The sequence below is a fragment of the Cucurbita moschata genome, unplaced genomic scaffold (assembly GCF_002738365.1).
Source record: "Cucurbita moschata cultivar Rifu unplaced genomic scaffold, Cmos_1.0 Cmo_Scf00028, whole genome shotgun sequence".
Classification (NCBI taxonomy): Eukaryota; Viridiplantae; Streptophyta; class Magnoliopsida; order Cucurbitales; family Cucurbitaceae; genus Cucurbita; species Cucurbita moschata.
The window spans coordinates 455035-480072 of NW_019268544.1; the positions used below are offsets into that span (position 1 = coordinate 455035).

At 43.3% G+C, this 25038-nt stretch overlaps 2 long non-coding RNA genes across 2 annotated transcripts in view; one reads left to right on the forward strand and one right to left on the reverse strand.

Moving 5' to 3' along the window:
* On the forward strand, positions 1–9768 carry LOC111463413. Its single transcript, XR_002713883.1, has 3 exons — positions 1–13; positions 4055–4062; positions 9664–9768. It is a non-coding gene; the product is annotated as an uncharacterized LOC111463413 (long non-coding RNA).
* Positions 8459–25038, reverse strand: part of LOC111463412 — a 21007-nt gene continuing 4427 nt past the window's right edge. Inside the window, exons 2-3 of the long non-coding RNA XR_002713882.1 lie at positions 9834–9837; positions 8459–8513 (exon numbers count right to left, since the gene is read on the reverse strand). This is a non-coding gene — a long non-coding RNA (uncharacterized LOC111463412). The remainder of the gene's footprint in view (positions 8514–9833; positions 9838–25038) is intronic.

The following is a 25038-nucleotide window of genomic DNA, read 5'->3' on the forward strand; positions in this document are numbered from 1 at the left end:
GAGTGAAATCAGGGTCCGGTGAAAGAAAGGATCTTGATCAGCTAAAGAATAAATAGGTGAAGTAGTGATTGAGTTTACAAGAGAGAGAGTCAATTCAACAATTAGAATAGGTGACGGAGCGAAAGCAACTCGACCGGAGAGGAGTGACCGAAGTCTGCTACCGAAGCGGGCAACCAACCGGAAGTCAAAGGCTTTCGCTCCTCTCCCTCTTTCTTGGTCGAGTGGCTTTCGCTCCTCTCCCTCTTTCTTGGTCGAGTGGCTTTCGCTCCTCTCCCTCGCGGTCTCGCTCTTTCTTTCACCTCTTCGCCGGTCTCAGGGCTTCGCCCCTCTCCAACTATCTGAAGGTCAAGCTCCGGAACAGGAAGTCAAGACTATCGAAGAATCAATTCGACTTAACTGTCAGGAAAGACGAAAGATTCCTTCTTGATCTTCTTTCAAGCTAACCTAACGGGACAGCAAGCAGCAGGCAAGAACAAGATATTATATGAATTACAGGAAGGTCAAGTACCCTCCTAAACTATCAGCTTCTATTCTATAAAGGAACCGGAACCAGGTTTCACTCTTTCATCACAAGCAAGGTAATTCATAAGTTCAGGGATGGAGGATGATTCTTGAACTCTTTTCCTATCCTGTAAACAAGGGAAAGCCGAAACGAAAGACTCACCAAGATTCATTCTCCCTTCTTTCACTGTAAACTCCCTCACTACTGAACCTTGACCTCTCCAACGGTTACGAGAAGAGGGAGTAAGTAGCTCGCCGAGCAAGACTATCGATGCATTCTCTCCCTTCTTTCACCTATTCTATTGATTCTTTAACTGTAAACTGCTGAACCTCCTCTGTCGGTTTCACAATTCCATTGCCTGCACCAGATTGGATTGAACTCCTTTCCCTGTCGGTCAAGCTGCTTCGCTTATTCGCCTCTACAACTCGGTCTCACAATTCCGTCACCTCGCTCGACTGGAAAGGACAGGAGAGGGGCGGGGGCTTCTGCCCATTCACAAGGACTCGATTCTATGGCCAAACATCACATGCCAGCAGATGTAGTCACCATCATTGGTACTCAAGATATTGTGTCTGGAGAGGTAGATAGATAGGACTACTAGTTGCTCGATCAGGGCCCTAGCTTTATTGCGAGCCAAAAACCTCAGCCCCTATAAAGAAAGAAAGAGAAAGCCTCTCGGATAAAGTTCTTGTCGCTAAAGTCGAGAGAGAAGTCTTTCTTGTTATCTGAATGCTTCAGTCTTTTTGTTGGTTTGTTAGAGTTGACTACTTACCCTGTTGTGCCAAAAGGAACTATAAGCGGACTTTGCTGCGAATCTGCTAGCCATTTACCAGTATTTCCTCTTCTGCTTCCGTTTTTGGGTTTCTTCTTCTCCGAAAGGATTAATATTTGGTCTATTCTTTTAGTAATAATGGAACAATTCTATTCTATTCGTAGGAACAAAAAGAAGCGAATTCACCCATTTACCCAGGCAAAGAAGAAATAGGAAAAGATTTTCAGGGAAGGGAGACAAGACTCTTTCACTCTTTTTCCTGTAAAGACTATTTCTGATTTAGTTTATATACTTGCCTGGGATTTGAGTCCGGCCATAATTTACAAGAACATTCTGTAGTCTTAGTAAGAGGGGGAAGGGTTAAGGATTTACCCGGTGTGAGATATCACATTGTTCGAGGAACCCTAGATGCTGTCGGAGTAAAGGAGAGTTTACTGTCTTTGAATCAATGAAGGAGTTAGCTGCTTTGAAAGCCGAACGCAAGACAAGATTCATTCTCCTCAACCAACTCCTTATACTCCGTATTACCTGAGCTACTTACGGCCCCTATATGACCTGATGAATGAAGGAACCTATTTCTTCTTGAACCTATTCATTGTCGGAAGGAAAGATGAAGACGAGTAAACTCCTGAGCTCCTGAACTATTCTTTCACGGGAAGGTGGGCCGCTATCCCGCCTCTTGACCGAAGGGCCAACCCACCTCACACTCCGGCCTTCTCTAATGCGCATATTGAGACTGAGCTTGCTTGCATCTGATCTAAGCCTATCGCCCGCTGGGGGGTTCCCTGAAAGTCTTCAGTTGTCGCTACCCTGGACACAGAATTCCATTTTAGACTATAGCTCCCGGAGAGGTCCTGGTTAAACGAAACCGAGGACATACAGCAAGAGAACGGCATAGAATAGAGCTCTATCCGAATTTGCAACAACTACAAATGAAATACAAAGGAATTGGTAAATTCTATTTAGACTTATGGAGTTTTGTATAGAATATCTATATCAAAACAAAAGTGAGTCCGTTTTGAATGAGAGAGAGAAAGAAGTGTGAGGAATCCTCTTTTCGACTCTGACTCTCCGACTCCGACTCTTTTGCTCTCCCTCCTGTAAGAAGGATGAAGACGACTGATTTCACTCTTTCACTAGGTAAAGCAGCTGGCAAAGGTCAAGCTCATGAGCCTCCCCCTAAACTGGGACATCCAATCATCGATAAGACCAGTAAGCATGCCTCTTGTTTGTTCAAAGCGGGATAATTATCTCTCTTTTTGAATGGAAGAACTCCACCTCTGGCTACCGAAGGCCTTATTGTAGCAGCAGCTCCGTGAAAGACAGTCAGTCAATTTAGCTCTTAATACAGGATCATTCAAATCTGGTTTTTTTGTTATTAGGATAGGTGAATTATTATGGATCCATCCTTTACTCCGACAGCATCTAGGGTTCCTCGAACAATGTGATATCTCACACCGGGTAAATCCTTAACCCTTCCGACAGCGGTTGCTGAATATCAAAAACTTATTACACAAAATCCTATTTTTTTAGAACGAGTTGAGGAGAAGAGAAAGAAAAACGAGTGTTTGAGACTTGCTCGTCAGGAGAGGACTTGACCTGACCTTCTTTCCTGTAATAAATCTTCTTGTTCTTGTCTTGCTAGAGGTTAATGAGCAGCTTGAGCTTGACCACAAAGCTAGCTGAACCGACACTACGTACAAGGTACCTGTGAAAGCCCTGACCGTGGTGGACGCATACACTCGCAACCCAAAAGGAAAGCGAAAGATGCCCCGCCCCTCTCCTGTCCTTTCCAGTCGAGCTGCTTCTTCTAACCTCTCCTGTCCTTTCCAGTCGAGCTGCTTCTTCTAACCTCTCCCTTCCCTACTACTTAACTAATGACCCTGCCCCTGCTGAACCAATGAATGAGCCTGAGTAGTAAGGAAAGAATCAACTCTTTCTTTATTAATGATCTTTCTTTCCCTACTTGACTTATGAACCTTTGACTGATCTAACTCGGTCTCGTGGCTTCACCCCTTTCCCTATCGGTCGAGTGGTTGAACCTCTTCGCCGGTCTCAGGTCTTCGCCCCTTTCCCTATCGGTCGAGTGGTTGAACCCCTTTCTTTACTGTGTTTGGTTGAAGGTGGACTCAATCAAGCAAGATTAATGAGAGGAACTCTTTCACAAGGTAATGCAGAAGGAAAGACGAAACGAAAGAGGAATGAGACAGAACAGAAAGGGAAATAGCAATTTTTTCCTATAGAACGTCTACAAACAAGAGGATTTAATCGGAAATATCGACAGATTCCTGTGTGTGGACCAAATAAATATGAAAATGAAATAAAAAAGATCCACTGTTCTAATTTAATCCTTATCGAATTTGAATATCAGAATAGTGAATATAGTCATGATTCAACGGGCCGCCCTCCGAGGTCGTATCGATTGGTTGAGAGGTCTGAAAGAGAACGTTGTTCTAGGAGGAATGATACCCGGTATAGCTTGGACAGCCTCCTTTCCGGTTAGGCACCCTCCACTGTGCGCACAAGCCGAAGGCGTAGTGGCAATTCCTTCGGTTACTGCTGTATCCTCAGCAAGCAAGAAGAGAAGGTGAAGGAAAGCACAGAGGTCTTTAGACGAGTTCAATCTGGCTTATTCTTCTTGCGTCTTTCCTTTCAGTTTCAGGAGAAAGAACCAAACCAAACACCTATTCCATGTTACCTCGTTCAAGAAGTCATAGTCCGGGCAATAGAATTGAAACAGCTTTACCTTTACCTTGGTTACAGTTCTTCAAGTGATTGAGTTCAGTCGGTTTATTACTTTTCTTTTTCCCTCATAGAGGAAATAAAGTAATGAGATGGTATACGATATGTATCTGTGTACTCGAGCTCCTTCTAGCAGGTTCTAAGGCTAGACAGCAAATAAGCTAGTTTAGTTCCCTCACTGATCCCTGCCAGAACTCTTAGAACAAGGAGGATTCTTTCAAGTTCATTTTGATTCATATTCACATGGGACAATCTTTCGAGTCCTATCTCTACGGGACATGATATCCGGTCGTGAGAGATAGCAAAAGGATGCATCCATTTCTAGGCTAATTGTCTTGTGGATGCTATCCATGAGGTAGTTAGACACGCCACGCCCCTTGCTTGGGGGATTGGGTCTTTTAAAAGGACTCCATCCGCAGCGCACAAAGAAATTCAGGGAAAGGCAATGGAATTCTAAGACCTAAGAAGGAGCGAAAGCTGCTAGACAAACCAAGAGGTGACGGAGTGAAAGAAGGGTGAAGTAGTTACGGTTCAGGGGAAGGAATAGTGCAAGAACGATAAGGAAGGGGAAGGTCAGGTAATCTCAGGGAATATCGTAAGCCGGGAAAGGAGCTTGGCCTTGTTCAATCAGTCAAAGGTTCATGAGCGAATCAGTTTCCCCTTTCTCTTTGGCTCATTAATAGAATAGGAGTAAGTGTAGCTCGACCGAGACCGTAATAGGTTCGGGTTCCGGAGCTCAGCTCGGGTCCATAAGCAGTGACAATTGCCCCATGAAGACTCGCTTTCGCTACGGCTCCGGTGGGTTCCCTTAACCAAGCCACTGCCTATGAGTCGCCGGCTCATTCTTCAACAGGCACGCGGTCACCAACGTCAATCTTTAGATTGATAACATCTTTGCTCTGTAGATCTTCATTCTCTGATATTTTGATCTTTATCCTTGGGCGAAGGATATTCATGATATTAGGTTCGATTTATGTTCTCTCGCTCCCCTATTCTTTATGGTCGAGTAGCTGAGCTTATTCGCCTCTACACCTCGGGCTCATAGCTTCGCTCCTCTCCCCTTCTCGTCGAGTAGCTTCGCTCCTTGATCGCGGAGCGGCATACCGAAAAAGAAAAGAAGAAAAAGCCCATCTTCCGGCTGCATTCAATCCTCAAAAAAGAGGATTTGATTGAGTATCGAGGAGTCAAAGACTTTAAGCCAAAATACCAAATGCAAATGAAAGTGGATCCATTTTTTTTCATTCCCGTTTGTCTGGAAATATACGTACCCATATTTTTCCGCCGCGTCGTGCATTTCGTGTCATTGCCCTTCGTCCCGCTTCGATTTGTCTAGATGTGATCCAAGCGGGTTCAAGTGCTTGAATAGCGTATCTACCGAAGCAAATACGATTGCNATAAAGTATTCTACCTGGTTTAACAACAGCTACCCAATATTCGGGGGATCCTTTCCCTGAACCCATACGTGTTTCTGTGGGTCTTAGTGTAACGGGTTTGTCTGGAAATATACGTACCCATATTTTTCCGCCGCGTCGTGCATTTCGTGTCATTGCCCTTCGTCCCGCTTCGATTTGTCTAGATGTGATCCAAGCGGGTTCAAGTGCTTGAATAGCGTATCTACCGAAGCAAATACGATTGCATGACCTCAAGCTCCTATTGATGAATGAGACTTTACGGGAGAGTCAGCTTAACTCCGGAAGAGTAAGTCAAGACGAAAGATTAACGATCCAGAACTCGCATATTCAATCCTTCAAACACTGTGTAACCTAAGAAAACCCTATCGGTCTCTCACTGCTTGCTTCGCCCCTTTCTTTCCGAACGAGGTAAATAGAATAGGTCTTTGTTCTCCCTCACCTCGTAAACTCGGTTTCACAATTCCATTGCCTGCCCCTCGGCTGATTGATCTGATCCTTTCTTGCTTTCACTCCTTCTTTCACGAGGTAAATAGGTGGGTTCAGTATCTTATCTCTTTTCTTTCACTCATTTGATGATCTTGGCACCGTCTTCGTCTTTGTCTTCTTCTTCTTTCTCCCGGGTCGATTCAACCTGCCATTTCCGGTTCACGAATGGTGCGTATAAGAGATCCTGAATGGTTACGCCTGGAGATACTGAAACCATGTAGTACCACTTGACGTAGTTAAGCCATTGCTGGGCTAAAAAGAAAGTCTCAAGCGGGGCGGGATAATGGAAGGCGGATAAAAAACTGGATTCCGCTACTGACTATGGTACACAACTTTCATTGTTCACACATCACATGTGGATTGGTGGATTTCTCATAGCTAAACTGGCTAGCCTTCTTTCTATTTTGAATGGAAAAGCACACTTCTCTTATTGATACTATTATCCTACCGCCCAGATACTGAGACTAATGGAAAACCCTATACATACTTACTAGCCCCTAAAAAAAGACTACACAGAAAAGAGGTATCGATTGGGCGTAAAGCGTCTGTAGGTGGCTTTTGAAGTCCGCCGAGTGTTGAAAGTCAAGCCGAAACTCCTACTTCTGGAACTCTGTCGGACCAAGAATTAATTGATTCTATCCTATATAGGGGTCAAACCGAAGATGATGTTACGCGGCGTTCAGAACCAGCCTGACCCCTTATCTAGTCTAGTAAGGATCGGGGATTGTCTAAATCAATGGTAATACGGAAGTGGCAGCCGTCCTCTCATATAACAGATAAAGCAGTTCTGCTTGTTCTCTCTTTTCCCGAGTTACATTCAAATCGTGATTTTCAATCAAGTTGGTCGTCGTCACGGAGGAGAGTTCATCCCAAGAACTGCTCAACCTTCTTCAAATAATAAGGGGCTGTCGCTGCCCAAATGCGAAAAAAACTCTTTGAATCAGACTCCATCAACTAGTTAGATTCAGGCTCTTTGGCTCAGTCTTCCATTGCTGGCTATCTGATGTCACAGACCCAGACCAAATCAATAGGAAAATGCAAGAAAAGGGCTGTTTTGAACCGATGACTTATGCCTTACCATAGCGTTACTCTACCACTGAGTGAAAAAGGTAGGGGATAAGCAGCGTCATAAGTAAGCTGGAATAGGAAAAGGAGCTGCATGAGCATGAGAAGAACCTATGTTTGAAGGGAGAATCTAATGAAAGATGAATGAGACAGAACTACTTCAATCACCTTCTGAAAGACTCTCGATTCATTCTCAGTCACCTGATGGAACTGTAACCAAAGCCGAAAGAGAAATTCTCTATCCTTCCTTTTCTTTTTCTTTTCCGATATGACCTGATTCACCTATTTCTTCTTTTTCTTGTCTTTCTCCTGAAACTGACTCAACTCTTTCCAGAGGCGATTAGGCTCAATGAGGATTTGAATAGGAAAGAAAGACGAGCGAGTGCCGTTACTTGGGGGCTTCCAAAAACATCGTAAGCTAAACCCGTGCTGACGAATAACCAACCTGCAATGAGAGCTGTTTCCTGGATCCGAAAGAGAGTACTTGGGTTCTCCCAATAACTAAAAAGTGTATCATGCCTGAATCTAACTGGGGTTCGCGGCTGGCTATCTTATACAAATTTGACTCATCAAAACCAACCGCTTGGAATAATAAAGAAGTAAGTACACCGCGGTCTTGTCCTTCATCCGTGCTTCTTTCTGCGTCCTGATGTCATTTACTGTAATGTCTTCGATTTGCTCCGGTTCGGTGTAACCTTAGGGGGATTATCCTTTTTGCAATGAGTATGTGTTCCGAAGAAAAGTTGTTCATTTTTCGGGGTCTGGGCGTGGAAACACATCAAAACTCTGGAATGGAAATAGAAAAGAGATCTCACTCCAGTCTCCTGAACCTTAGCAGCAGCTGAAAGAAAAGAAATTCTATCTACATATAACTGTCAAAGTTCGTAAGACCTTTTTCCCTAAGGAAAGCATAGGAAAGAAAATCAATTCTATCCACGGGTCAAACGAACCGATGACTTCCGCCACGTCAAGGCGACACTCTACCGCTGAGTTATATAGACTCTGTCTCCCAAAGATCATCCATTATTTTGACTAACTTATCCATTCCTTTTTTTGTGGATTACTCTCTTCTTCCCTCTTCAGAGTCAAAAAATCTTGATTGAACTTCTAGCATAGTAGTAAGGTAAGCATTGACTTTCTTTCTTTTTTTCTTCTTGGCTGGTTCTGAACGCTCATTCCATGGATCTTTATGGAGTTTCCGGGCTTTGAGTCCAAGAAGTTGGTAAAGGATTCTGATTGTCAGCTTTTCTTATCTTCTAAGAATTCCAGTTGATAATAGAATAATAATAATCAGAGAAGGACCCTTCCGGCGACAGGAGTGAGGTTCCGGCACTCTCATTCTAGAACTGTAAAGAAAGCAGAATGCAGCTCTCTCTTTTCGTCAGGTGTAGGTTCAGGATAATGACATTAATAGGAAAGGGCCGAAGGCTCCATCATCCACATCTCATATGCCAGGGGGTCCCATTCGTCATGTGCCGGCGTCTCGCTTCTCTTCGCCCCCTCACCTCGTAAACTCGGTTGAACAATTCCATTGCTGGAAAATAGTTCAACTCTAGTCCCTGACGAGGGCGTAGACCCGTAAATGCATATATTCTGTGGGATTAATCTTTCTCTTTTTACACCGCATATGAAATTCGCCAAACGGTTTAGTTTAGATCTGGTAAATTCCACCAAGTATACAAATGTAACCTAACTAACCATACATGCCCCAACTAACTCGTTGTCCCACCTAACAGATGATGAGATTCTCGATCGATTTGAGAGAATTTGTAAAAGTCTTTCTCACTATTCATTCTATTCGAGATAGGGTGGAGCTTTCGATCAAGATGTGCAATTGAACCTTTGGGGGATGTAAAGAGGTCTTTCTTTGGTTCTTTCTCCGATTCCTCTTCTGTCTTGAACTGGCAGGCTGGCTTTCTTGCTTGCTTTCACTCCTTATGAATGATCGTGAACTGTAAGGAAAGACTAAAGCGTAGACTCCTTGGCCTATATATAATTATAATAGGATGAGTTTAGCAATCCTTCGTCGAGCCTTCGGTTTAAAGCTCTTCTTCTTCTTCTTTCACTGAAAACTAAGACTCAAGACTCAACTCAAGCCTTATTCATTCTCCGGGGGCAAGGCTCTATTATGTGGAATAAAAACACACAATTGGACCACCTCTCATCGAAAATCAAACACTCAATATCAGCACCTCGAGGTTTTCTTTCTTGTCTTCCATGAGACTCGAGATATTCCTCACTCCATGGCATGGCACCTTTCGCTCATCCAGCTAGCTTTAATCTACGTTATGACTGATTGAACGAGGTAAATAGGCAGGCTTCTCTCCTGGACTGATTGAACGAGGTAAACTTCCCTAGACAAAGAAAGAAGATGATCGTAACCCTCCAGTGGACTGATTTCACTTGGCTCGCAATAAAGCTAGGGCCCTGATCGAGCAACTAGTAGTCCTATCTATCTACCTTCTTTGCTCTTTTAGCTTCTCAAACAAACTCTCGCTCGGAGGACTATAGATAGATGTAAGGTCCGATACGGTTCTTATCGTCTGTTGTTCCTCTCTATCCTAGTGCTTATAGAGTACAAGAGTGAAATAGTAGCTTGACTGTCATGTCTCATTCTGCTCATACAGCTTACCTAGTTCCCTTAAGTAAGAGTTCTTCAATAGGATTGATCTCTAATAATGTAGTTAAGATGATATCATATCGGGTCAGGGGCAGGCAGGGGTTCCCTTTCGTCTTGACTTACGACAATGAACAGACCTACAAGAAATAGGAGAATTGTCCTTTATGACCCTGGCCTGTAAATGGACCTTGATCAGCCTGTGGATAGAATCTTCAATGAGTAGAAAGAAGCAACCTGACTAATAAAGGTGCTTGTTGAGTAAGGCACGAAACCTCAAACCTTTTCCTTCAAACAAAGACTCGGTAAACTCAATCACTTGAAGAACTGTAAACACTCCTTAGGGCAGGGTCAACGATCACTCACGTCACGGGCAGCACGACGAGCTCAACTTCCATTGAAAAGTTCCCGGGCCTTGTACACACCGCCCGTCACACTATGGGAGAGTAGCGAGCTGCACGGAACGATCATTAATCAAAGGGGGCTTCCCAACAAAGGAAATCAAAAGACGTATACTTAGGATTGATTGGGCTTCCTGATCCTTGTCGATCTTCTACTTCTAAGTCGGCTATCCATTCCAGTGTGGTTGAATTCTGTTCAACAGCCTTCAAGAGAAGCTCCTATCGAAGTTCACTATGAATCTTTGGGTACCCATCATGAGATTTACGGGTACCTTCTCTCTCTTTTGGATAATTTGGAAAATCTCCAATTACTAATCCTTTGTATATCTTGGTGTTTCTAACCATCCACTCATTTGTGAATGAATTTCTTCTTGGTACTCGTTGAAGAATCTAGCGCGGCCATCATCTTGTCGGGTCTGAGCTGCCTGCGGTTACAGAATCGACCAGCCCCCGTTCTAGATTACATACATTGGAATGGAACTTATTGGAAAAGGTAAGACAGGAAAGTCCTTCGGTGACTGCATTATTGCAGGGCGAGTGAGGAAAAGCTCATCAAGGAAGGACTCAACTCTTTCTTTATTAATTAAAGCATATTCAGGTTTCCATTGAGTCATAGTCAGTGAAGGCAAAGTGAATCTCCGAAAACCAGAAAGATTCTATTTCCTCTATAGAGCTTCCCCTGCCTGGCCTGCCTGAAGCTTGTCTCTTTGTTTGTCTGAGTTGTAAGTCTTTGTTTGAAGGTGGACTCTGTGAAATCATTCATAGTAGCCGATATCGAGACTATATATCTTGATGACATTCATAAGCCTTATGCTGCTTCCGGAAGCGGGCAAGATCGAGCTATTTCGTTGGATCGAACCTCGGTATAAGCAATGGAAGCCTCAATGAACTCTCCAATAGTGCCCTGCGGGGCCGGACAGTCGAGTAACCGCGCTCTCAGAGAACGAAAGACTCCCTGCCTATACTACAAAAGTTGGTTCTGGCCGGGGACCCCGGTATACTGTACTAATATGTGTAGGTCAAGGAAGGTCTTCCCACGTAGTTCGTCGGTCAAACCAACTCGATTCTCCTCTCAAAGGAATAGAGAGATCTTTTTCTAGTTAGACTTCTATCAATGCGATTCTACAATAGGCGGCCGCTACCCGACTTAGCGAATCACTTCCAGGCTGGCATTAAATCGACTTTTAATGCATGTATTTAATTTATTCGGAGCTATTAGAGCGGCCGGGCGGGAGGTGAAGGCCATAAGAGAAGATTCCCCGGAAGAGAAGAAAAGGGTGTTGTCATCGAGATGCTCTTTCAGATGTGAGAGGGAGGAGACTCGACTTGAGCCCCAAAACTAGGTTGGTTGGGGAAATCTTCATTACATTATATAAAGAGGTGAAAAGCAATCAAAGCAGTATCCAAAACCGGGATGCCAGAGCTCAACAAAGGAAGGAGCTTGCAGAATTTGCTTAATAATGCAATATTACCCTCAAAACTTCTTGAAAGAAAGAGGCTTTCCATATATTAATAATTTTTAATTTTGTTAGTTGTTTGTTGGGAAAGCCTCTTTCTTTCAAGAAGTTTTGAGGGTAATATTGCATTATTAAGCAAATTCTGCAAGCTCCTTCCTTTGTTGAGCTCTGGCATCCCGCTCTTCGAGATCTTTCATTGGCTCTTCTTTTCAGTCAAGAAAAAATAGCGATTGACTTTGATTCAAGATATCTCCTAAATCGGACTTTTTGAATCGAATATTACTGAAGAGTCCCGTCTGAACTGTGGAATCGAAAGACAAACGAATAACTTCAAAGACTGGATCTGCAGATCTACGTGTATTACAAAATGCCACAAACAACCTTTTTCGTTTTGGTTGAGGAAAAGGAAGAAACCCCAGCGACCAAGCACTTCTGCCCCCGTCAGTAGTTAAAGAGAATGAAATGATAGATAGTTTACGGGGGGTTCAAAAATGATCTTGGAGATTGTGTAATGCTTACTCTAAAACTATTTGTTTATACAGTAGTAATATTCTTTGTTTCTCTCTTCATTTTCGGATTCCATGAGTGTTCCATTTCATTCACCCATTATATTGGTTGAACAATTCCATTTCATTCACCTATTTATGAAGGAACAGTAAACACTCCTTATTCATGATCCTGAACTGTCAGGAAAGACTAAAGCAGCAAGAAAGAGTAAACACTCTCGAAGAATGCTAATTCCATTGATTAGAGAACTGTAAACTAGGATAGGTTCAAGAGTTCCGTTCGTTCCGTCTCATTCATCTGGCTTCAGTCTTGATCCTTATGATTTCGGCCGGCTTTAGAGGGTCTTATTGAGGCGGGGTAGCTAGGAGGGGTATGCAGAGATGTAGCTACGGGATGGTGTGAGCGGTGGATGGATTTGAATAGGCATTTCTTTCTTATTCGTATAGATTCAGAGAAAGAAGTATGTATTACATCAATGTAAATTCGTTCTTAAGAGAACAAAGAAGGTGAATGAGCTACGCAACTCGACCATAAAGAATAGGTTGATGAGCTTGAGCTTCTCTTTCTTGTTCTTAGTGCTTGCTTTACCGAGGCTGTAGGTAGTAGAAGGGATAGTAGACCCGAGAGCAGCTAGTATTATAGCACACCAGCCCTCAGACAAGAGACCATACATTAACTATGGCAAGAACATTCAATGGTCTGCCTCATCAAAGAAGGAAGCTATCGACCACTGTCTTCTAGAAAGAGTATAAATAACATCGCCAAAAGTCAATCAACGAGGTAAGAAAGGGATATGAAATTCTTCCTGCTTTGAAAGCCGAAACGATGAATGAGACTGATTTCACTCTTTCACAAGGTAAAGCGACTGAGCCTGACCCTTTTCCTCGTCTTCGCCCCTCTCGTGAACTAGAGTGAAATCCGGTTCATGAGTTTACAGTTCAAGAAAAGGAATGAATTGAATCAGGAAAAGGTGAAGACAGGAGAAAAGAAAGAATCCGATCTCTTCCATCTCTGCCTCGCTCGTTCTCACCTATCTTGGTTGAAGAAAGGTTTGTAACCCTGTGTAGAGAATGAAGAGGGGCCAAGCATCTTCCTCTCAACAGTGCTTCTTGAGGCTCCACTCTCCCCGTAAGGCCCCGTTGTTAGCCTGGGCGAGGGGATAAGGAATAAGGATTGATGAAACCCACTTCCTGAGCTGAAAAAGCTATGACAAGGTTTTACCCCTATGGTGGATAGAATCAATTAATTAATGGTCTTTACTGGTTCCGGAATAAGGAGTAGAGTCTTTGTCTTTCTTCTCCCTGAATTTATTCAAAGACTGTAAACTCTCTTTCCTCTTTCGGCTTTGTTTACAGGGAATATTGGGTCAGGGGCAGGAGCGAAGCCACTCTCATTCATCTTTCTTACTTACAGGGCTTCCTTATGAAAACATCAATTTGTCTTTGGGTATAGACGGTATCTCTTTATTCTTCGTGATATTGACCATAGTCTCTTACCATAAAAATGGCTGCATGCGCGGCAGCACCAACTATGAGAAATCCACCAATCCACATGTGATGTGTGAACAATGAAAGGTAAGTCGTTCGTAGATCCATGTGATTTACTAGTGCATTCGATTTGCATTGGGTTAGGGCCTTACAAAAATATAGTATTCTGCCTTACAAAAATAGAGGATTTCCCAGAACAAAAACAAGTTATGGCAAGACTTAAGATTGTGTGCTATATCACGCTTGTTATTATCATTATCATCCATGGGACGGTAAAGACGATGACAATGGACCAGGTGCCGTAGCTAACCGAGTAGCTCTAGAAGGATGTGTACAAGCTCGTAATGAGGGACGTGATCTTGCTCGTGAGGGTGAATTATCGGTGAGGCTAGTAACTGGAGTCCTGAACTAGCTGCTGCTTGTGAAGTATGGAAGGCGATCAAATTCTAATTTGAGTAGAGACTTTGTAAGGCAGGAATGACTGACTCTTCGTTCTTTTCATTGGCTGTTCCCCTTTGTCAACTTAGCTACTTAATACTCAATACTAAAGTCAAGGCGTCATTCTGTCTGAGCTGTAAGGAGGCAAGCAAATTCAGGGGGAGGCATTAGGGGCCGACTACAAGAAGCAAAGCTTCGTAGACTCGACAAGTCGCTTATAGAATGCCGACTACTATACGTCGTGTTCAGACTTTCCACTTCATTGAAGAAGGGAGGGAAGCGAAGGTTCAAATCCTACAGAGCGTGATTCCTGAACGAGGTAAAGCAGCTTCAATTCCATTGCCTAGACTATTACTGATTGATTGAACAAAACAAGGTAAATAGGCTGGATGAGAATCAGGTCAAGCTCCGGAACCTATTGAGAGATTCATATAGGTTCAGGTTCCTTCTTTCATGAATTTACTCTTTCCCTTCAACCGCTGCTCAGTCTGATTCATCTTGTCCTGGTTTCGTCTTCAATCAATTCTCTTTTCTCGGTTCCGCGGGCAGGGGCTTAGCTTCTTCTCTTTCTTTCATTCATTCTCTTCTTACCCATACTAACTGAACTACTATTAACTACTAATACATTACATATTCTTTTTCCTGTACTTTAAAAGGACACGCTATCAAAAGATAAAAAGACCTGTTTATGAAACTTCTTACCCTCCGGATGGAAATAAAGAAAATGACAAAATGCTGTTAGATTTAGATCCAGACGAAAAAGATATCTTCTGGTTTGAAAAACCTCTTGTGGAACTAGGGGAGGGAAGAGAGTCTCGTATTCCGGTCAGAGAATATCACAGCTAAGGTTACAGAGCAGGAGGCAAGGAAGTCCCGTCCGGGAACTGCTGGCTGTCGACGAGGAGGAGTCCACTAGCGATGCCAGCTTCTGAAAGATTATATGATTTGAATCAAGATTTCCTTCCAAGGGAATAGGGCTAGGTTATATACATTCTAATTATGAGAAGGGGTCATCCGAGCGTATTTAAATAGATACTATGTTTACATATGGATCCCTACGTCCGGCTGGGCTGGCTTGGCTGTCTGGCTTCGTCGCTCCTTCACCTTTTCCTATGCTATCTTGGTCTCTCTCCCTTCTTTACTTAGTCTTAAAGGACTTGATTTTGATTCTTGGATGACTGACTGCAGCAATTGGAAAGAAAACGACTCTTTCTGATTCAGTTGGTTCGAATTAGCTTCTCTTTCTTTCATTTTCAGAGTCTTGAAAGCGGAATCAAAGGAAAGAAAAGAGCAGTTCAAGCAAGAAAGAAAGGGGAAGGAGTAAGTAGGGAGCCCGAGCAAGCCGGCGTGCGTATATATATACTAAACTGTGTTCTTTATCTATCTTTAAGTCATCTTTCATTCAATCAGGAAAGGGGAACCGGATTCGGTCATTCACCTATTTATTGAGGAACTGATCTTCCAAGAAAGAATGAAGCTGCTTACAGGGACGGTTACGCGATACGTCTTTTCATACTGTCCTTTTCTTTAACCCTAACCAAGTGAGACCCTTATACACTAAGAAAGGCCATGGGTTATGAAGGAGGTTGCCCTCGATCCCCCTTCGTTATCTTTCCCCCCGAAGTGTGCATGAGTTACGAAAGGCGGAAATCTTTCTTTCTGCTTAGCTTGAAGCGGTATAAATTCTAGGCTAAAGTGAAAGTTGGAGGGAAAGGCAAGTAGTATAGGTATTCAAAGGCCTGACTTTATAGATCGGGGAGTAAAGAAATATCAAGGCTGCTGGGCTGGATGAGAAGCTGTATGATCGGAAGGTAAAGCTCAATCGCTGCTATGCCTTATTATGAGAGTGATTATTCTTATATCTAGAACACAGATAGGACTGAGAGTAAAGGGATAGGAAAGACAGACCAGACCAGAGGCTAACCTTCCATTCTCAGTCTATTCCCTGATATAGGGTCTTAGCTTTACAGATGCAACTAAGTCTCAAGCGCTAAGCGAAGCTCGATCTCTCCCCCGGATGAACCATATAGCCAAGAGAAACCATGAACCGCCTTGACTTTCTCCCCTTTTTTTTCCCAGCGGATGTAGGCGACAAAAAAGGGAGCTTGGTTGAAGTGGAATAATACTCCGGTCTAGTGAGCGTATATGCCTCCTTCGCCTCCGGCTTCTAGCCTTCTTAGCATCTTTCTTCTTCTTTTACTGCTGAGGGATATGTAAACTCAATCACCTATTTATTCTTTAACTGTAAACACTGAAAGCAAGTCCTCACAATTGGACTAAGTCAGTCCATAAAGAAGTTCCTCGACTCGATGGTCATACAAATAGAATAGTTAGGGTTCTTCTTCTTTTATTACAGAAGAGTAAAAGAGTGAGAGAAAGCTTCAAATAGCTACACCGAGTTCAAGAAGGAAAAGGGGCGAAGCAGTGAGACCTCCCTCCCTATTCTTTATGGTCTTGCATCTTCGCTCCTCTCGCTCTCCGATTCTTTCTTGATCTCCTTCCCCTATTGATTGAACCACTGTAAACAAAGATAAAGACTCCTTTTCCTCTTGTTTTCAAGAGCTACTTGATTCTTTCTTTGCTTCCGTCGCTCAGTGCCCGCCCGCCCCTGACAAACTTTCTGTCTAACTGTCGAGATCTCTTGCTCGGTGTGCTCCTTACTCGTTTAGCTCGGCAAGCAAGTAATAAGTAATTTAGCATGAGTGTTAGCGTAACAAGAATGAATTTCTTGATTGGGGTGCCCCTTCCATGCTTCCTTCCTTCATTTGTCTGTGCTCCATCTCTACCAATAATGAAAGAAAGAGGACCTCCCTCCAAGCCGTACATACTACTTTCCACATCATTCTATATGTATCTATGAGATCGAGTATGGAATTCTGTTTACTCACTTGAAATTGAGTATCTCTTTCCCTCCCTTTACTGCTAGGATTGGAAATCAATCCTTTCTTGATTTTACATATCCATACGATTGAGTCCTTGGGTTGGTGGTGCGGGTGAGGCATTCGACTTCGAGTGGCTTTGATACCGGACATAAGAAAGAGAGAGAATAATAACATTGAAATAGGGGGAGGTTTGTTTCTTTCTTTTTCCTATTCTTATTCCGGGTAAAGGCTAGGTAGCTGGCTGGCTTTCTTGGGATTGCTCGCTGGCTGACTATGACGATTGCCCTCACTCCCGCTTCCAATCAGATTGTTTTCAACATTCCCCCCGTGCCAAACCGATCTTGAGTAGCTAATTCATGGACTTGCCCTTCACTGTCAAGGATCCATACTCCTTATGACTGAGCCAGATTGCCCTCGGTAAAGCTCCTTCACCAAACTCCAGGGAACAAGCTTAAAGACTGATGCAAGCTGTCAATCATTAGATTGTTCTTTTGGTTTGATAAAGGCCGGAGCCCTTGATAAGCAAGAAGCCAATCTTCTCATTCTTGAGGATGATTCGAAAGAGAGTTAGCTTCAGCCGAGACAGCTTTTACGTGTAGTCGAGTCTGAAGGAGAAGAGGGTTCTGGCAGATCTTTCCAATAGACTAGGGTGATTCGGGCAGAGTTGCGCCAAGGCTTAGCTTATCTTTGCTTCAGCCGAGGAAAGAAGAAGGAGCTGAAAAGCTTTTAGTGGAGGAGGCCATAGTCCTCTTGATATATACGCATCGCATGGGGCTCCCTCAGAACTACCTACCTCCGAGCAATGAGACCATACAAAATAGGTTCCGGTTCATCAGCTAATCTTTCTTTTGAAGTTCAATCAGGTTCAGTGAAATCAGGTTCCGGGGAAGGAGTAAGTGAGGAGAAAGATCAGAGCTAAGATTCCCAGTTTACAGTTATCGAGTGAAAGAAGGAGAGAATATCCGAGTTCAGGAGAAAGATGTACGGTCTAATGAGGCTACTACGAAATATTTACTCATGGGTGGGGCCAGGAGAGAGAACCGAAGTCGAGGAAGGAGAATCATATGAGTCCTCCTTAATTCACAAAGCCTAAAGTTGCCGTTTTCATATGGATTTGATGAAAAAAGAAATAGAAGAGCAATCAGTGAAGCTCTTTCTGTATCTACGTAATCAATGAGAGTTTACAGTAGGGGAGAGGAAAGAAATGCCAGAAAGAGAAGCGAATGAACCAGAACCTTTATTACTTGACCTACACCTTTTCCTATCCTTTTTGACAGTGAAAGAAGAAATGAAGGAGTTAGCAGGCATTACTGTGTTTGAAAGCCGAAACTCCTTATGAATGAGAGAGCCGAGCCTCAGAGTGTTTGAATCATCCTCCATCCAGTTTCCCTTGTTTACTTACTGTTCGTCTGCTAGTGGGCCAACTGCGGTATCTTGGTAATTGAGTGGATGGAGCCCTACAGATTGATCATTCCTGATTTTATGTTAACAACAACGAAAACCATCAATCAGAAAGTAACACTACCAACCCGCGATAGGCCCCCTTCTCATCAATGGACTCCTGACGTATACGAAGGAGTGCGGTTCGTTCGATAAATTCCTACCTCTTGGGTTTCTTCTCTCGGTGATTCCTATGGATACCAAGAAAGAAGGGGACTCTTTTTTGTGCTATTCTGAGGATGAAAGCATCAATGCCCTTTCCCTTTGATCCTCATGAAAGAAGAAAAAAGAAAGGCAGTAGGTAGAGATGGCTCTTGGATTGGGAGGTTTAGCTGCATTCTTCTTCGTCATATTTGATCTTGCTGCAATCTGTTTTTTTCGTGTTTACAGTTGAGTTACCGAGGGAAATAGGGTCAAATGGACTCTTTTATACCCAAAAACACGGGAAAGATAGAATTTATTTTCTTGAAGCTTCAGCTATTAAGGGAAAAAGGTCTTACGAACTTTTACAGTTATATTAGATAGAATTTCTTTTCTTTCGAATCTGATCTTTCTCTTCTTGTTATTGTTTGTTGTTATTCTTCTCCTTTACTACTGAACGAGATGGCCCCTATTGATGGATTCTTTCTTGAACAGTAAACTCCTTAACTCAATCCCTTGTCCCTATTCTTTAACTGTAACCAAAGACTCCCTCCCTCCTTCTGGATTATCCTTGACTACTTCACGAACCGAAAGGATCTCGGAGACCCACCAAAGCACGGGATATCAAGTGTTCTGCTCATTTCATTAAGGAAGGAAAGATTTTTGATGGTGAGATAGATATACTTAGCAGTGTGCAGTTCTTTCATTAAGGAAGTCAAGACGAAAACCTTCCCCTTCACCTTCAAGTGTTGAAAGGAAAGACTGAACCGACACCCTGAACCTTCTTTCACTCTTTCACTCGGTCTCGCTCTTTCACTCCTCTCCCTTTGGTCGAGCCCTTTCACTCAAAGACAGCTCGCTTGAAGAAGAAAACTCTTTTAGAGCCTGGTACAAGCCAAGCCCCTTCGATTCGGCAACAAGAGTCGGTTATAGAATAGTCTTTTGGTCAGCTTTCCCGTTCTTTCAGACTTTCTGGCCGGCCCGTAGGCTTTATAGCGTACCTGCCTGACAGGGAGGATATGAAAGATCTCGTTGCGCTTGCTTTCTGTTGGTTGGGTAGTTCGGCTTTTGACTAAGATAGATATCATCCACATACACACTTCCATCTTTTTACCGATCCGCAGCTTGTTCACTAGCCTCTGGTAAGTGTCTCCGGTCCAAGAGAAGGAGATGACAGCAATAGTGCACTAGAAGAGAACGTGGAGGCGGGTCGCTCTGGTCAAGACGGATAATGGGGCGAGGAGTGACTTCCTGACCCAGAAGAAACTCACGCCAAAACGGGGACGATGGCAAGCAAGACAAACTTGCCAAGTTTAATTGATATGGTGCGTCACGAAGAGAGTTGTAGAACTGAACCTGCCCCGCTATTCCCTGAACTTTACGGGCAGTGTAAGAAATGAATGAACTACTGAACCTTTCTTACTCGGGTTTCACTATTCTTGAACCTATTCCGGCGGGGATGGAGCGACAGAAGTTTTGAGAATTCAAGAGAAGGTCACGGCGAGATGAGCCGTTTATCATCACGATAGGTGTCAAGTGGAAGTGCAGTGATGTATGCAGCTGAGGCATCCTAACAGACCGGTAGACTTGAACCTTGTTCCTACATGACCCGATCCGGATTCACATCTCTTACAACCAAGACAGTCTGATCTTCTTGGTGGAGCCGAAGCTATTTGCTTAGCTTTACATCTGCCCCAAGGTCTCATTTCTAATGTGGGGCAAGCTCGGACACATTGAGTACACCCTATACATGTATCATAAATCTTTACTGACTGTGACATTGGATCTAGAATGATTGACTATACGATCGAGTCCATTTGTAAATGAATTCCATATTTAGATACTCAATCCATAATTGGAAGCTCATTCACCTCGTCACCATTAATGAGAGAGACTGAACTTCTTCCGGTCGAAGACCTGAGACCCGTAGGGGGCAGGTTCCGAATCAGTAGTTAAAAGGAGAAAGCAGGAATTGACTCTTTAGTCTTGACTTGTTTACGAGGAGGTGGAATAAATGGGTTACGGGTTTGCGGTTCAGTCTTGATCTCTATCTAAGTTCCTACGGGGTGGAGACGATGGTGTCGGTCCATGTATTTTCCTTCCTTTTGCCGGATTTCGCTCAAAGGGTTGAAGGGAGATAGTGCATCAAGCTGTTCGCAAAGGCTTATACGCTATTTCACCAATGATCATCTAATTCCTGAAAAAGGTAGACCCACGGCTGTTCTGGCACATACCTTAAGAACCTGACCATGCACCGAAATAGGATGACCTAACAATAAGGGCAGGTCAGGCTCAAGTCGTCTCTCTGAGCCAGATCGAATCTTTCCTAGCCTCTTCCTGTTATCCCCTGCTCCTTTTCGGGTTGGGTTCAGGGCCCACTACTAATAAACACTAATATTCGTAGTGGTTGGTCGTCAATTCCAGTACAAAGATTTATAGAAAGAATTCTATGCTCGGATTTTGATACGTTTAGAGATCCAATTAAACTGCATTTATGGATCATTACATATAATTATTCCCCATTAAGATAATGTCTGAAAGTCGGATTTCTTCTATTTCTTATTCTCTTTTTCGAATTGAAGGATTTTTGATTGGCTGAGCTCAAGCAAGAAAGGGGTTTTGACCTGCAGTCCCCCGCCTTACCGCTCGGCCATGCCGCCAAAACGATACAAAATATTGGATTGGCTCTATCTCTTCGCAGCTGTCTAGGGAAGCGGCTTTCGCTGTTGAAAGAATAACTCCGGCTGCTCTCTGTCTTAGCCTTTCTTTCTTGAACAGTAAACTAATAAGACTGAACTCAAGCAAGATTCCTTCTCCTTTACAGCCTTTCTTCTAGCTTTCTTCCTTGACGCTTTGTTTTATTCCCTTTTTTCACTCTGGTTGAACTATTCAAAGACTGGGTAAAGCTATTTGATTGAATGAGACTGAACCGGACCCTGACAAAAAGAGAGAGATGAATGAGAGAGAGTTTACGAACTGAACTACTGAGGTTGGTTGGGAATGAACCTTTTCATCATCTTTGGTAAAATCAAGTCCACCGCGTAGACATTCATAAACGACTCTACCATGGAACTGTAAACTCTGTCCTCAATCACTACTGAACCGGAAGGAAAGAAAGCTTAATGAGAGTGAACGAACTACTGAACGAGCCTGATTGTCCCTATTCTTGGCCAGTTCTTTCTCTTCTCTTTCACTCGGGTTTCCCAATTCCCTACCTGGGCGACAGTATAAAGAAGAGGGAATCCGAGAATATGCGAGGAAGAAGCAAGATAGTCATATTAGCCAGAGCACCCTAAACCGGCCAGGCAACACAGCCAGCAACCGGTAAACTACTGGGGGCTCATGTAGCCCATGCCGGATTAATCGTATTCTGGGCCGGAGCAATGAACCTATTCGAAGTGGCTCATTTCGTACCTGAGAAGCCCATGTATGAACAAGGATTAATTTTACTTCCCCACCTAGCTACTCTAGGTTGGGGCGTAGGTCCTGGTGGGGAAGTTATAGACACCTTTCCGTACTTTGTGTCTGGAGTACTTCACTTAATTTCCTCCGCAGTATTGGGTTTTGGCGGTATTTATCATGCACTTCTGGGACCCACATATCCTCCTTGTTCTTTTTCTAAGATTGGCCTAAAGAAAAGAACCGCACTTTCTTTTCCGGCTAAGATAAGAAGCCTGACGGTTGTACGGTTGAACTAGCATTTCCAGTTCCAGGGGTCTCGTTCTCATTTGGGATGCCCTTTTACTCCAGCTATCCCGTAATGTACTTATACTCATCCTCTATCCATCTTCTTATTCTTAGTTTAGTTTTCCTCTTGTATGTCTAGCTATCTGTCGCATTATCTATCTTACTCCAATGGCGCTACAAAGGCCGAATAGTATGATTCACGCATCCAATCTCATTTCTCTTTTTACATCAATCAAAGCCTTCCTTCTCATCCCTTATCATCTTGGTTATTTCATTGAGGTTTTTAGCTCCTTTAGTTTCAGTGTACCCGTCTGATAAGATAAGGCCAGTAAACGTTCGAGCCCTACAGATTGATCATTCCTGATTTTATGTTAACAACAACGAAAACCATCAATCAGAAAGTAACACTACCAACCCGCGATAGGAGCTAGGTAGGCTTATTATATGGTCAAAAAACACGAGAAAGCAAGACTTAATAAGCTTTTTCCTCACTCACCCTGCAAAAATGCAGTAACCGAAGGAAATGCCACTACGCCGGGGTTTTATTCAATTAATAAGAAAAGGTCTTTACACGAGTTCAATCAGAATCGGCCTACCCTCTTGACTCTACTGTTCCGGTAAAAGCAGTTTTCCCCTAATAGCTGGAACAGAAATTAAAGAAATTCTATCTTTCCCCTATTTTTGAGGTATTGAACTTTTTCCCTTAAGGAAAGCTGCTTCAATAAATTCTTTTCTATCTTTCCCCTATTTTTGGGGATACTTTTGGCTATAGGTAATGTTGAAGTCAAGACTATCGAAAGACGCATTCTCCGGCTCCTTCACTCGCATATGAAATCCTTCTTCCTTCTACTAGTTGATTCAAGATCTGGGTGATTAACCCCATTGAACTAGTGCCGAAATAGGCCGGGAATCCGAAATGACGGCACAGCACAAGCCGCCCCCGGAGGCCCCGCTTTGCCATCCACTCTGGGTTCGTCCCGAACTTCTCCTTGACCCCAAACGTAACTGCCCCGGACCCTGTATTCCCTTCCCTTCACTTTACAGTCGAGTAAAGAAAAGAAAGAAGGAAGAAGACGAAGACAAGAGCAGGTCCTCGCTTGATCGCTAACTCCCATTAGCTACTTCATTCACCCATTTACCTCCACAACTCAACTCTTCTCTGGGTGACTGGATCGCCTCTGCGGGGTTGCTCTGACTCGTCCCTGAGAAAACCCGGGTCCCTCACTTTCATTACATCGATGTGGATTGCCTCGCGAAATCGCAATAGAGCTTTTCCAGAAAAACATGGAAGCCCTGTTTGATTCCTTCGTAAACAACTATTTTCTTTTTCAATTGAGATGGGAGAATTCCTTAACTGGCAAACTGATGAATAACATCAGCTATTTTCCTCTGAACCTATTCTATTTCTTCTTTCTCATTCCCTGATTGAACTCGGTAAACTCCTTTTCCTTCTTTCACTCTGTCTTCGTCTTCTCTCCTTGTTTGAATTCTTGATGCGTAAAACCCTAAATCGATATGAATGGAAGATGCCTCTTTCGGACAGCTATCTCTCGAGCACAGGTTTAGGTTCGGCCTCAATGGGAAAATAAAACGGAGCACCTAACAACGTATCTTCACAGACCAAGAACTACGAGATCGCCCCTTTCATTCTGGGGTGACGGAGGGATCGTACCATTCGAGCCTTTTTTTTCATGCTTTTCCCGGAGGTCTGGAGAAAGCTCCAGTCAAATTATCTGTATGATACGTAATCCATGATCATGTTTGCGAAAACGTAAAAAATCAAAGTATCTATATTACCCTCAAAACTTCTTGAAAGAAAGAGGCTTTCCCAACAAACAACTAACAAAATTAAAAATTATTAACATAAGGAAAGCCTCTTTCTTTCAAGAAGTTTTGAGGGTAATATTCTAATTCTATTTCTTTTTCGCAGCTTTACCTCGTCTTTGAAGAATAGTCCTGGTTTGAGCTTTCGTCTTTGTTTACAGTTCCTTCCGAATTACCGAGTAAAAGAGTGTTTGAAAGGATCAGAGAAAGAATGAATAAGTCGTGTTTACAGGAGAATGAATCGGAAAGGTGCGGTTCAGCATAATTAATCTTGAGTCTGACTCTACACTCTCCCTTCCTGCTTTCTTTCACTCGTCAGGCTATCCCGCATGTGCTTTCGGAGCCCCACACTCATTCAATGACTTGCCCCTGTCGGTAAAGCTGCCCCCTTCTCCTCTCCACTCGGTCTCGTGGCTTCGTCGCTACTGATCCTATTTCTTTCACTCTTTTTCCTTTACAGTCGGTAAAGCATATTCAGGGAGGATGATTCTTTCACTATTCGAGAACGAGGTAAACTCATGAACTACTGAACTTGTCCCTATTTCTTCTTGATCCGGAACCTTTATCAAAGCATACTTTCTCCTTAACTCCTTGTGCAGTTCTTGTTTGTTCGTTATTCTTGAACTCACTGTAAACAAAGCCGAAAGAGTTTACGACCTGAACTCATGAACCTGAACACCTTTATGACCTTCCCTTATTTCCGGGCCAACCACTGATGCGGACAGAGGCTAGGTAATGTCTCTCCAACTAGCTCTACCCTAGTCACAGGGTCAATAATGGGTCCGGTGGTTCTTCTTGTTTTGATTGCTTTCAAATTCAAATGGCTTTGGACTCGAAGAAGGGTAGCATGGAAATCAAAAGTCTCCTTAAGTAGGGCTTTCACTCCTTGCTTGCTGGGTGTTGGAAGGAAGGAACAGATTCAAAAAAGACTGTAAAGGAGCGAGAGGTTGAGTCTGACAGTTTACTCTTTCATTTTCTTTTCTTCCATCAATTCATTCTCTTTTCTTTCCCGTAAAGGATTTCTTTCATTCATTGACTCGACTGGCAAGTTCAGTAGCTCTTTTCAAAGACAAGGGAAAGCATATTCTCCTCCTCCGCGGCTTGGGGCTTTCTTTCCATTTGATTGTATCGAAAGGCCGAATTCATTGTTACCTATTGGGCTAGGTCATTTCGGGGCA